The sequence below is a fragment of the Sinohyriopsis cumingii genome, chromosome 17 (assembly GCF_028554795.1).
Source record: "Sinohyriopsis cumingii isolate HCF-2022 chromosome 17, ASM2855479v2, whole genome shotgun sequence".
NCBI classification, from domain to species: Eukaryota; Metazoa; Mollusca; class Bivalvia; order Unionida; family Unionidae; genus Sinohyriopsis; species Sinohyriopsis cumingii.
This window is the reverse complement of record NC_142977.1, coordinates 16,463,060-16,478,299: the sequence shown is the minus strand read 5'-3', so window position 1 is coordinate 16,478,299 and position 15,240 is coordinate 16,463,060.

Sequence of the window (15,240 nt, the reverse complement as noted above, 5' to 3'; positions counted from 1 at the left end):
TGACTGAATTCAAATAACTACACTTTGAATTGATTGAATACATAACCATACACCAGTCTGTCTGTCATATGGCTTGTTTTACATTTTAACTTGAAAATAATTACCAGTGAACCAGTAAGAATGAATAAGTTGCGTTTGTTCCAAGTCACGGTGTAGCCCAGGTTTTCTTTATAAGACACCAAGTGGTCTGGGGCAATTTTTTTTGTATGGAAGAAAATGACAATAGATAGCCAAGATACCTTACGGTAGCTTTGTAACATAAAATATGCAAGCTAAAGAGAGCTGTTCGGCATGTGACAACGGATTTGGCAAGATGAAATTAATAGTTTTATTTTACATTAGACCTTCGTACAGTTATTTCTTTCTTCTTCTGGTACAATTATTTAATCTTTCTTTAACATAATTTCTTTTATTTTTATATAGTTGTACTGCAGTTTGTTCATTTAGGGGCAAGTAGTATTTTTATTGCACCCACTTCATGGAATTTTGTTACAATTATTTTATGTTATTATATTATATAATCATCATTTTTAATTATGATATTCATGCTTGTTTTAATTTTCAATCAGCGTAAGTAAGGTCACACTGGTCTGTTTTTTTTCTAGGTAATGTATGATACGTTAAGTTAGTAACGTTTCATGTAATCTAACGCGGCTTTAGCGTTGCTTCCATTGCTGAGAGAAATAAAGACAGTCGCAGAGATGCCATTCATTGTGTTAAGTTACAAACTAACGTACCAGGTTTATAGAACAGTAATTTATTTCCTTGAAAAATATATGGTATTTATTCATAACGTGTAATACCATGAGACTATATACACTGTTAATTAACAAATCTATTGCATTTTCCTCCGTTACGCTGCCAGACGGTCTGAGGTCATGCTTTTTTCAAAAGGAATGTATAGTTTTGTTTTAAAATAAGTCCTAAAGTCTGCATTTTACTCAATGATAGCAGTTCTCTCTCCCTCGCTCTCTCTCTCTCTCTCTCTCTCTACACACACACACACACACACACACACACACAGACAGATCCATCTTAGTTGTTTGACATACATGATACGGACGCCTGATTTCTCCTTGCATATAAGCGCAAAAATTATGCAAGGAAACTGCCTCTCACGTGTAATGGTGATAGCAGCTTACGAGACGGGATCCTATTAATAACTACATTTGACATCTGTTCGTGGGATGAAAAAGGTGTGCCGAATACATTAGAATATCCTGCGATCGACAGCCGTTACAAACTGTGGTGATATCCATGAGATCTTTCGCATTTCTAGGGAGAAAAATCCATTGCTTGGTATCCATAAAGTAATCTGTACCTTACCCATTACCATAAGCAGCAGGGAGGGTGAACATACCACTTGCTTTAAAATCCGTTTATGAAAAATAAAACTTCATACGAACAAAAAAATGAAAATTACAAGCCTAATAACGCCAAACCGAAGCCTCTAATCCGGTGGTAAACAAAAACACGCATAAAAGTTTAGAAAAACACGAACGACAAAGATGAAGTAACAAAATGAGCTAACCCATTTAGAGAAAGCCGAGGACATTCTTTTTCTTTAAAATTCTAACCCTATGCAAAATGATGAAATTGTAGAGTACCACCCTAAAGGAAATATAAAAAAGCATGCATTATTTTTTTTAATTTTCATATAATTATGTATTATGTTCTGAAAAATAATGGTACACTCATATTGATGTTAAGTTCGAAAATAAGCTAATTATGCTCATTTTGCTCTTGCTTACATAATTTGCCATAAGGCATGTTTGTGTGAATAGTGACCTTAATTATGGGTGATTAGTAACCTTAATTATGGGAAATTAGAAGACTTAGAATATAGGAATAGTCAACTTAAATTTAAAACTGTTGGAATACGTAAAAGAAATATGTGGTGGAAATGTTTATTTTCATTTATTTGCAATGAAATAAAAAATGTTGACAAAGTGAATTTGCTTCTTCCATATTAAACAATAGGCAAATAGTTTACATTTTGACCTTTGACCTTTATTAACCTGATGTGTTCCCTCTCTTTTAAAACTGTAAAATTCATTGTTGATATCTCATAAATATTTTTGGTTAGTTTCATGTTCCTGTCGTTCAGCTTAATGTTGGCTCTATGTTTACAAAATGTAATGTGCATTCTTAAAATAGCTCAATTTTTACCGGGGGGAGGGGGGATTTGGACTTGTTAGGAGCTCTGCCACTCATGAATACTGTTATGTGGGGGAAATGCAGGATAATCATTCAACAGGATTGTTTTGATGCTTGCGACTTAATTGTTTTAGCCATAAAATCATAATTAAAGCATTCAGTAATAATACCTATATTCTCTTTATCGGGCGCTCACCAGTTATTCTGTACTTTTGAGAGAGTGACGTATCTAAGGTGAATTTGTTTGCATTTGAAACATGCACAATGGAGAGAATGTTGACATATCTCAAAGATATACAAGGTCTTTTTAAATAGCCAGTATAACCAGTGAGGAAAGCCGGAGAAATTCTTTTTCTTTAAAATCCTAACCCTATGCAAAATTATGAAACTGTAGAGTACCACCTTAATTGCTCTACATTTATCTTGACATAGTTATCTCCCTTCATATGTTTGTTTCTAAAAGAATCGGGAGATAATGGAATATTATTATTTGTTTCTACTTTCTTGCCTACGTCGATCTAGTAATATTATCTGCGATATGTTGTACGGAAAGTATGCAAATATCAAAATATTTGCCAGATGCATTGATTGATTGAATATTTTTTCCAACTAGTTTCTGTATCTGGGGAATTAACGACCCTCCTATCACAATTGTTTACATCTCCCTGTATCTACAAATTTGATTTTTTTTTTACTTTGTGTAAAATTTTGTAAATTACCCAGGAATTATAGAGTTTCCTGCCTTTGATATGATCAATTACGAGACCCTTTTCAAATAATCCGTTAAAACACTTGTAGACTACTTTATTCGCGTAATAATATGGTTATTCCCCTTAGTATTGAACATGTGATAAATAGTATTAGTGACAGAACCGATCATTTTGGTCGACAGTTCCTAATTACATCATCAGGAGATGCCTCATGATTCTTGATGATATGATGTTTTATAAATTTATTCTGCTCCATTTTATAAAATCATATTATTTGTTTAAATAATCATTTTGAAAATCTGGCGAGCTATTCTTCAGCATTTTTAATGAACTTGTCATTATTGTCGGTGTTTTTTTTAATATCATATTCTCTTTTCAGTTCTCTGTATTTTACCACTAGTTTGCACACACAACTGCGTTTCACTCTAACCCCAACACCACACTTCAAACACGGTTTTGTTCCTAAATTACCTCCTTGTGCACGTTGTAAGTGAAGTCCACATAATTTGTTTGCACAAGCGTTGTTACAGGGAGTTGTAGAACCTATCATAAGCAATTTGCATTTACTCCTTCTTTTTTGTGTGACATTATATATATATATATATATATATATATATATATATATATATATATATATATATAAAGGTTTGTATATTATTATGAGAAAATATCAGACTAAAACCAAATTAAATTCAGTGTGAAATAATGCGTGAAATAATTTTCAAAAACTCCTATTAACAATTTTTGGAATTTAAGGAGGCCAGATGATTTGATAGTTACAAGCAGAAAGATAGTTCGTGATACACTTCAACAACAATTATTTTATTACATAAATAACAAATTTCAACTCTACCTGTACCATTATGTTATCAACCAGCAGATACGCGACAACAACGTTGATATACCAGGATCGTCAGACAAAAAAATTCTTATGTTAAATGACATTGTTTTAGTTCCTGTCAGTGTTGCTGAGGGCGCGTTATCGATGGACAAAATGCTATGATATAACGATTCATTCGTCACAAAGATTAACTATCTCGTATACAAATATTTGGATTGGTGATGATCGCAACTAATGGTAAAATTTAGTTTATCTCGCAGTGTCTTGAGTCAGAAGAATATCTCAGCTATGGAGGGTTATCATAGACCTAACAGACACTGTTGTTAATAGCAATACTATTGATAATGATGTAGTAAGAAAAACATTGATTAACAATGTGACAAAAGCAACTAACGTGACTTTGATCTCGATGTTGAATTTATCACGACGCTGAAACAACAGCTAAATAATCATCGTGCAAGCTGTAACACAGTCATGTTATGGCAGTATTTTAATAATAATCCAAGACAATTTACCGTAGACAGAATTAATGGTAATTTTGGTTACACACGCGAAAATGTGATGCTGACCTGTTATGAGTGTAATCGACGTAGAGTCGCAAGTTCACAAAAGTGAATGCGGTGGTAATTTTGTGTCTTCGGGAATTAATTGTAATTTGTTCACGTACAAATCCACATTGAGGAGCAGTTGAATCTAATCTGTAAGGTCTACCCGTGGATCTTACCACGCTGGAAATTGTATATGTCGTCACACTCAGAATATGATCAGTCGCTATTTCCTACCACCTTCAAGTTCACCAGGTTCATTTAAACATACTAAGAGTCACAATACCTAGTACTGGTTGTTTTCAAAAGGAATCATGTCGTTCTATTTGTATATGGTTTTTGTGATAGCATTGATGCGTTTCATAGAAATCGCACGAGTAATTTCGTTATTTAATGCAGCTGTCACATTTGGTAATCTTGCAACCCATTCACGAGATCTCATATCTTTCTGAATTATTTCCTTCGCATACTGATATCCAAACAATCTCTCAGCAAGTGTTCGATTAAATTGTTCAACAATTGCCTATCACGATGAATTAACATATGTCCTCGTCTTATTTCAACGTTACTTTTTTCCATCAGAGAAGAAGTTCCGAGCCAGGATCAACTTGTAGTAAATGTTGCCATCGCAAGGGTCCTCGTTAATAAATTTGTTCAGACGCAGACTTCAGCTGCTGTTTTAGTTGATAGTGGTTTTGCTTCTTTAATATTACTTGCAACGTCAACGACAGTCAACGCGTATTTGTATGTACGTGATTTACGTCTGCCAGTTTTAATAGTATCGTGTGCTAAAAATAAAATATCTGCTGTCTGAACTTCATCGGGGGTACTAACATCAAAATATGCATGCTGATTTATTTATAGGTGATGGTAAATACATTTGCCGTATTGCCTGTTGAGTTGACATCTTTACATCAACAGAACGTGTGACATTTACTGCGTCAGCAAGTTTACTAATCGCTGTTCTATCTCTCCAATATCCCTTTGGGCTATAATATTCAATCAAATAATAACTGGTTGATTAATTACCGTCCCCTAATACTAGTTTACCTTTCATCACAGATCTTACTAGAAAACAAACAAGTTTTTCTCAGAGATTTACTTTTTTATGGAATTTAACGAGTGAATCAACTTCACATCTACAAAATACTTATTGTAAATCCTTATTTTTATACGCTATATCGTGAACGTGAAATGCTTGATCAAAAACATTTATTGGATACCCTCCAGGTCTTAGTTGATCTCGCTCGTCAAGTCGGATATCAAGTCGAGTTCCAAGACGACAATAATTATCTCCCGGACGATGCTTTTCTCCTGGATACTTAGCTCATGGAGTTCCCGGTAATTTTCCTAATGGAGCAGCGATATCACCACCAGACACTTTGTCTCCTGACTGTGTCAGGGAGATAAATATACATTTTTGTACCACTATTTACACATTTACCTGTAAGTAAACGCTTTTTAACTTTTGTTATTTTTCTTGTTAATCCACTTGTGGGGGTGGATGCTTTGCGTCGAACGCAATATAAATCCGTATTATTTATTATATTTCTACAGCAAGGATGTCATTGATTTTATTCAGCGACACGAAAGCAAGAGCCAGTAAAACATATTTCAGCATTGCCAAAATCCATCAGAATGATAATAATAGTTGAATACAGATCGGGTAATTACTGCGTAACTTGATAATGATATGGGTCAAGTGGGATAGATTATATTTAGTGTCACCATCCGTAGGTGATCAGCGATGCTACAATGTACTTAAAGATTTTAATGAATATGCAAAACTATTGGACGAGGAAGGCAATATTATAAATTTTATCACCGATATTGATGAACTCCATTTGTAGATGACCTCGATGGATTTATTACTAATCTCGCAGTTTATGATAATGTAATGCTGGACAAACAATTAAATCCAGCTAGAATATTTTCTCGAGGCAGACAAAAATACTGATGTGATTTATGTTACCCAACGATATACACAAGTACCTCAAGTGATCAGAGATAGTTGTACTATTCTAGTTGTGTTTAATGGAGTCGATTAACATGCTCATACTATTCATAAGACTTGGTGTTCAGTGGATATGGACATGATTAAGTTCAAAAACTTTGTTTCAAAAGCACAAGCTACACCACACGGATTTATTATAATAAATTTACATGATCCTCGGTATCGATATCGTATAGGTCTTAATAAAATCGTTGGATAAAAAGATAGCGGCGTGGAGGGTGCGAATAATAATGAGTGTGCGCCGGTAAACAAAAACACGCATACAAAATTAGAAGAACGCAAACGACGAGGATGAAGTAATAAAATGAGCTAACTCAATTAGAGAAACTTTCGGCTTTTAGTTAGAGGCCTCGGTTTTACGTTACTATGCTTTTATTTTTTGTTTTTTTGTATGGAGTTTTATTTTTCACAAATGGACTTTAATTCAAGTGGTCTGTTACCGTTCCTGCTGCTCCACAGCATGCTAGATGTACACTAATAACGTTCCTGATAGTATTGTATATAATCAATCAACCCGAATTAGCTGGGTCAATTTAAATGAAACTCGAACTCTTTCTAGATAAACATAAATTCTACAAATGAAATTGACACATATGCGTTACTCTGCATCTACACAGTTCTGCTAATCTTAAATACAAACATAGGTTCTAAGATAATTGACAAATATGAAGATATAAATAAATGTCTAATCTTAACAACATATTAGAATTATTTATATGCAAAAGAGGGCAATATTTGTCTCCAAATAAATACGGCAGATCCCACCTTTGGTCTCTTTAACACACGTGTCTTTCTGTTATGCCTGGCATAACCAAAACCAGCGTCGCGTTACGTGACGCTTGCGAATGCTATGGAAGTTTACAGGCAATATACTTATATTAGTCACGGAGGCAAAACACTTGACATATAACACATTGCTTTTAAATTACACTTGACATATAACACATTGCTTTTAAATTACACTTGACATATAACACATAGCTTTTAAATTACACTTGACATATAACACATTGCTTTTAAATTACACTTGACATATAACACATAGCTTTTAAATTACACTTGACATATAACACATAGCTTTTAAATTACACTTGACATATAACACATTGCTTTTAAATTACACTTGACATATAACACATTGCTTTTAAATTACACTTGACATATAACACATTGCTTTTAAATTACACTTGACATATAACACATTGCTTTTAAATTACACTTGACATATAACACATTGCTTTTAAATTACACTTGACATATAACACATTGCTTTTAAATTACACTTGACATATAACACATTGCTTTTAAATTACACTTGACATATAACACATTGCTTTTAAATTACACTTGACATATAACACATAGCTTTTAAATTACACTTGACATATAACACATTGCTTTTAAATTACACTTGACATATAACACATAGCTTTTAAATTTCAGGATACTTTTAATTTGGCATTTTATATGCCCTTTAAGACGAAAACGTGTCCCTACCATTTTCGCTTCATTTTGTCTTTCCAACTGGCTGTTTGTCTGTGATACGGGCCAAGATGTGTAAGGGATCTTACATGAGTACCAATTTCACACGAGCTTGAGGAAACAAATCCAAAGATTCACACCTTTTCCTAAGTTCGGTGTAGGAAGTATTTGAATGATCTTCAATTTAAGATTAGATCTATCAAATAACAACATGATGTTATTAAATAAAACTGTAGAATATTGCAGAGGATGAACTGAAAATTACTTTGGAATGCCTCTTACTTTGCCCTACATTACGTTATTTGTGATGATATGATTATACTACGTGTCACGTATTGAACAAGCATGATATTGCTATACTGATATTAGCCTCAATAGCAGAGTAGTTTTGCGAAGTTCCCTCATTTTTTGTTTAACATAGATCCATCTATACATACATACCCGTATCGCCAGCCTGCATACATGCATACATACATACATACATTAAAAAACACACACATACACATATGTATAAATACATACATACATAGATGCATACATACATACATACATACACAAACACACACACATATATACATACATAGATACATACCTACATACACACACACACACATACATACATACATACATACATACATACATACATACATACATACATGCATACATACCTGCATGCATACATACATGCGATTCCTAGACCAGGTAGCATTTTTCTTGAAGGTATAGAGACATAAAGATAAAAGACCTGAGGAAGGGTGTATTTTCCACGGAGACGCTCATTTTATGCCACCGCATATTCTTTTTATTAGACTGGTTTAAATTTAGCCAGCGATCAAAATGACTTGATAAAGTACACCATTCACTCTAAGGGGTGTGTGTGTGTGTGTATTATTTGGATTTTTAGCGAAGCTTTAACAATTTTTCAGTCACATCGCTACGATGTCTGCAGTGTGGCAGTTTATAGTAATGCCTAGCACATGTAACATGATGTCCTACCCAATCACATTATACTGACACCAGGTGACCAGTCCTAAGACTAATCCTATCGTGACGGCAATTAACAGTGGGGAGAAAGTGGAAGTCATATATTTATATCGCAAATTCATTAACATAGTGTAATCAGTTATAATGTATTGTTTATGACATGATGCTCAGTATTAAAATTACATATTGTGTACAATTTTTTACTCTAAACCTGTATATTCTATAATCGATGGCAAAAATCCGTACTGGATGGTAAAAACCTATAGTGGATACATATATTGAAACTTTCTTGTTTGATTTGGCTTGGGTCACCAGGCCCTGCACGGCTTTCGTTGCTAAGAAAAAAGAAAGGGAGAAGAAAAGCAACAACAGACAGTACAATTCTGGATACATACATATCCATTATTTCCCTAGCTGAAAATATAATCAGGACAATTAGCTTGAAGACTCAATTCTAGCATGAAATTGTCTTACTTAAGTATGTTGTGCAGTGTATCGCACTAGCCAAAACATTTGAGAATAATATAAAAAGAACTTTTTCTTGTTATGAGTCAATAACTGATATATTTCATCAAGTGGGTGAAAAACGAAATATATCCGTAATTCAAACAATTTTCAAACAAATATCCTCTGCGTAATCACATTTTACTCTTTTCTATATACTGACGTTGTATGGCTTGGTTGTCACCTCTTTGCATTGAAAGATATCAAACTGATAGAGAGAGACGGAGACAGGGAGACATATAGAAACAGAGAGACGGAGACAGAGACAATGACACAGAGACATACAGAGATAGAGAGACATAGAGAGGGACAGAAACAGAGACAGAGACATAGAGAAGGAGACAGACAGATACAGAGAGACATAGACAGCGAGGCGCGTTTTGTATAAATGGGTACTTAGAATAACAATGCGAAGATTGGTCAAGATATCAAATTCCAAATTATATTCTTATATTTTAAAACTACTGCATACAATACTTGAACTTTTAAATTTGGGTGAAACTATGAAACTGGAATTCAAGCAGAGTGACAGTTTAAATGATATATGTTAGCGATTGTCAAGAAGGAGAGAGTGGGTGATGCTATGGACATGTGAAGTTGGTTATCGAAAAAGTTGAAGAGATAGCTGAGAGAAAAGAAGAGAGAGTTTATATAGAGGCGTACGATAAGGTTATTGGCAAATGTGACGAAGTAATAGCAGGGGGCTAGGGAAATTATAGAGGATGGATTATGGACATAATTTAAGGAAATAATGGATGGGTGCGTTATGGGCAAGGTGTTCGGGATATATATATATACATATATATATATATATATATATATATATATATATATATATATATATATATATATATATATATATATATATATATATAGGGATATTAACAGATGGATGATTTAAATATATAGAGGAAGATGGTAAGGAAAGTGGTTATATCTCAGAAAAGGGGAAGAAAGGAATGTATGGAGGCGACAAGTTATGGACAGAGGGGAGGAGAAAGTGATTAAAGGGAAAATATTGTGGATAGAGGGGACAGAAGCTAAGCATGATAAAGAGGAGGTTAAAGACGGCAGATGGTCATACCTGATGCATCTATATAGTGGAAAGGTGGTTAGGGCACAGGTGATGATGTTAGTTTGTCCTTTTTATGTAGCTGGAGAACTGTAGGAAAATAAAATAGAGTGCATACTTGCATTATCTTATGGAGACGACTCAATATCAGATAACGTATGCTCTAAATCTGTGAGTATAGAAAGTGTGGGGAAACCCCGATATAATACGCTTCATTATTAGACGAATTTGGATAGTACATGGTTATGGCATGCCTCAGATATCAAAAAACTAAAAGAAGAAACCGTGAGGTACAGGAAATATTTGGAACCCGTCTATAGCACGCTTCGTTATGAGATGAAATTGGATGTAGCATGGTTACGACATGTGTCAGATATGAAAGACTAATGCACAAAAACCGAGTTGTAGGAAGTGTGGCGAAATCCCCCTATAACACGCTTCGTTATAATATGAATTTATATATAGCTTGATTATAGCATAGCTCTTACATTAGATAGCTAATAGACTAAAATCGCTTTTAAGAAATTTTCAATAAGACCTATAAAATCTATAAGAAACATTTCTTTCAACAATGTTACTTCAGCAAACCAGAAAGGTATCTCCACCACTAACACCCACCCTGCCACATGTGGTTTTATTTTCACATAACGTACATTCACATTTTCCTATATTCTGTCAATAGCATCTCGAATAAATTGGATTAGTAAAGTTATATCCCAATGACGTGATAAAATAATTTAAGCAGTTATTATTTGCTCAGCCTTCTGGGAATATAGGTAATATCCGGTCTTTGCCCCTACCTAGTGTTAACAGATTTACATTTATCTCATGGAATTTCGTGTTGGTAACGTTTTAGGTAGATGCTTACCGATGCTGTTTTTAAGTTGAACCGGTTATTCTTATACAAGTTACAATATACATACTCTTCAATGATCTCTTAAACTACAGAGATACAAATACTGATGATGGTCTCTGATTCATTTTAGTCATGCTCTGCTGAATGTACAAAATGTTATCTTGACTTTTGAGTAATAACCATCTCTTAATAATGTGGATGTTTTGTTTTTATTCTGATTTCAGCCTAAGGCTGCGGCATAAATTTTGTGTGTAAGGTAGTTGAACGTCCTCTTAGGAAGACATCATTACCATATAAGATATATTGTCAAAACATTACAAAAATTCAAACCCACCACACCCCATTCTCTCTCTCTTTCTCTGTTTTGTGCACATCTATAACCACTGAGGGAGAAATAAAACATTTCTCGGTGCAGCAGACAGTTGCAATTGTTGTGTGACTCTTAAATATACACTTCCTCACTATAAGGTCCATCATTACAAAACTGTTCCACTTATAACGCTGACAATACTTCTCATTTCATTAAGTGGCAGTAAAATTCATTATAAGACGGTGTCACTATAAGACAACATCATATATAGCACTCATGGGCAGCGTTGTAATCAGAGTGTACTTTACAAGAGAATGTTTCTTATAATAAATGTGATGGAAATCTTAATTATTAAAACGTTCCCACTTTTTATATTACAAATGGGACAATAAATAGTCTGACAAAAGGAATCCAATATTACCTCAAACCATGCGGTTATTTTACCAAAAATGTATGTTCAGTAAATGTATTATAATAGAAAATATTTGTATTACTTACGTGCACGTGTTTTAGTAATAGAAAATATGATTATTTGTTCAGTACATGTATTTTAATAATAAAAAGATTATTATTACTTCAGTACATGTATTTTTATAATATAAAATATGATTATTACTTCAGTACATGTATTTTTTAAGAGAAAAGATGACTATTACTTCAGTACATGTATTTTAATAATAGAAATATTATTATTACTTCAGTACATGTATTTTAATAAGAGAAAATATGATTATTACTTCAGTACATGTATTTTAATAATAGAAAATATGATTATTAGTTCCGTACGTGTATTTTAATAAGAGAAAAGATGATTAACACTTGAGTATATGAATTTTAATAATAGAAAGGATTATGATTACTTCATTACATGTATTTTAATAATAGAAATTATGATTATTACTTCAGTACATGTATTTTAATAATAGAACATATTATTTTATTATTCAAGTACATGCATTTCAATAATAGAAAAGATGATTATTTCTTTAGTACATGTATTTTAATAATAGAAAAGATTATTATTACTTTAGTACATGTATTTTAATAATAGAACATATTTTATGTGTATTTTAATAATAGAAAAGATGATTATTACTTAAGTAGAATTATTTTAATAAGAGAAAAGATGATTATTTCTTCAGTACGTGCATTTTAACAATAGAAAAGATGATTATTACTTAAGTAGAATTATTTTAATAAGAGAAAAGATGATTATTTCTCCAGTACATGTATTTTAATAATAGAAAATATGATGATTACTTCAGTACGTGTATTTTAATAATAGAAAAGATGATTATTTCTTCAGTACATGTATTGTAATAATAGAAAAGATGATTATTACTTAAGTAGAATTATTTTAATAAGAGAAAAGATAATTATTTCTTCAATACATGTATTTTAATAATAGAAAATACGATGATTACTTAAGTACATTTATTTTAATAATAAAAAAGATTATTATTATTTCAGTACATGTATTTTAACAATAGAAAAGATTATTATTTCTTTAGTACATGTATTTTAACAATAGAAAAGATTATTATTACTTCAGCCCAAAAAGGTACTAACAACTTTTTACTAGAGATGTTTTTTTTTTCTTCTCAAAAACTATTTCACAGTATACAATATGTCTTCAAAGTTTCACATATTTTAATAAGTTAGAACATATTATTGTTGTGCTAATCAGCATAACTGAAGGTAAGAAACCATTTCTGAAAATCAAAACAGACCATTACATTTTCTCTGTTATGAACGAACGTTCGCCTTAATCTTGGGGTCCATATGCGTTAGGCAACAAACACCCTTTGATATTTCTGCTAATCCCAGGTTTTGGGGGTAACAACAAAAGTAAGTACCGTAAAATGGTTCTCGATGCATTATTTCTCTTTATATTATTCTTACCATGAAACCAGTCAGAACTGTACACACATATTCACGTCGTTTGAAAGAAATACATAAACAGGTACTTTTATTTCATGTGAAAACATAAAACAAGGCAACATTGTAAGGGATATTGTTTTAAAAAAGAGGTGAACGAAACTGCTAACGGTTAATAATATTGATCATATGGTAGTATGTATTCACTTTTTAATGTTTTATATGACTTACTGAGCATATAAAAAAATCTATACATTATTTACTTGGCTGAAATTGATACAACCTGTTACAGGAAATACGTATTGGTTTGAGTAACATTATTACCCAGAGGAAATACAGCCTTAATTGGGGGGGGGGGGCACTTTACGGACAATTGGACTGTAATGTTAAATCTAGTCGTTTGCACTTTACGGACAACATTTAGAAAAACAACTGTTTCAGCCTGCATACGGACAAGGGAAATTGAACATAGGATTGGGTCTGTATAAGTCAAGGTCAATTTTGTCATGGGTAGGTTTGTATACGGACAATAGGAATTGAACAGGGGTAACGTCAAAGTACTGGACACTGGCAACAATGTTGCAAGGGGTTGACCAAAATCAGGGGGGAACATTATGGCAAGGGGTTGACCTGAATACGCGTTACTCTAGGTACAAAAAGAGACATATACATAAGGACATGGTTAGAGACAGGGTTAGAGACTTAGAGACGTATACTTATTTCACAAACATTGATTTATGAACATACATCCATCACACAAACAAATCCACAAAAAATATTTAGGCAAGAGAGAATAGAGACCGTTTCGAGGCAATAGAGCTACCCTTAACATTGTTTCTTCTTTTTCTTGTTCTTTTAATTTTTCTCCTCCCTTCTTCTCTTCCACCAACGTCTCACCTTATACATTATATTTGTCTTCTTCTTATTCCCATTTTCTTTCTCCTCCTCCTCCTTCTTCTCTAATTTCCTTTCTCATTCTTCTCTTCTTTTTGAAGTTTAGTAGTGTCGGCTCTCATTTGCTCATTTTCTCTTTGTCATTCTTCTTCTTCATTTCCTGTTTTATCAGATCTCTCAGCCTTTCCTTCGCCTTCTTCAGATTATTAATCTCCATTTTCAATCTGTGTTGGCTATAAAGCTCATACTCTTTACTGATGAGCATCTCCTCCACCATTCCCAGGTCATCCACTACTTCTTGCAATGTCATCATTTTGTCAATTTGGTTAGAAGCCATCTTCGTTTATTCAATGTTAAATGACGCAAGTGACGAATGCTCCACTTTATATTTCTCAAGCACGGACGTGAAGGAAAACATCCCCTTTCAATAACTACCTTTATGACATACCAAACAATTCACAGTGATATGAGTGCCAACCGAAAATAAATTTCGTGCAAAACAGTACACTAATATCAAACTGTTTGTGTTTAGGGAGATCTTTTTTGTTAAGGAAAAAACACATACACACACACTTACGCGCACGCACACAAGCAAAAATACATACACAAACGTACATGCGCACACATACACACACAAAAGTACGAGCTCATACATACACACATACTTATATGATAGGCTACTTGATCAGTCTCTCATTTTGAGAGATCTGGTTATCCCTGACAAGGACTGTTTTTCAAACTCCAAATGCACCTGATTAATGATAACATCTCCCAAGCCGGGTACCACACACGCATCGACTCCACTCATTCTACTAATTAATGCATGTGGTTGGGAGCACGGATGGTTGATGAGTGGTCTCATCATCCCAGTTTTGACTTTGAGGGATAGTGAATACTTGTTCCCTCTCTCTTCTCCAATGCCAGACCAGGGGATGATAAGCTCTCTGCGGCTTTCACTCTAGCTGCTGTCTCTCCAACTCTTATTCCCAGTTT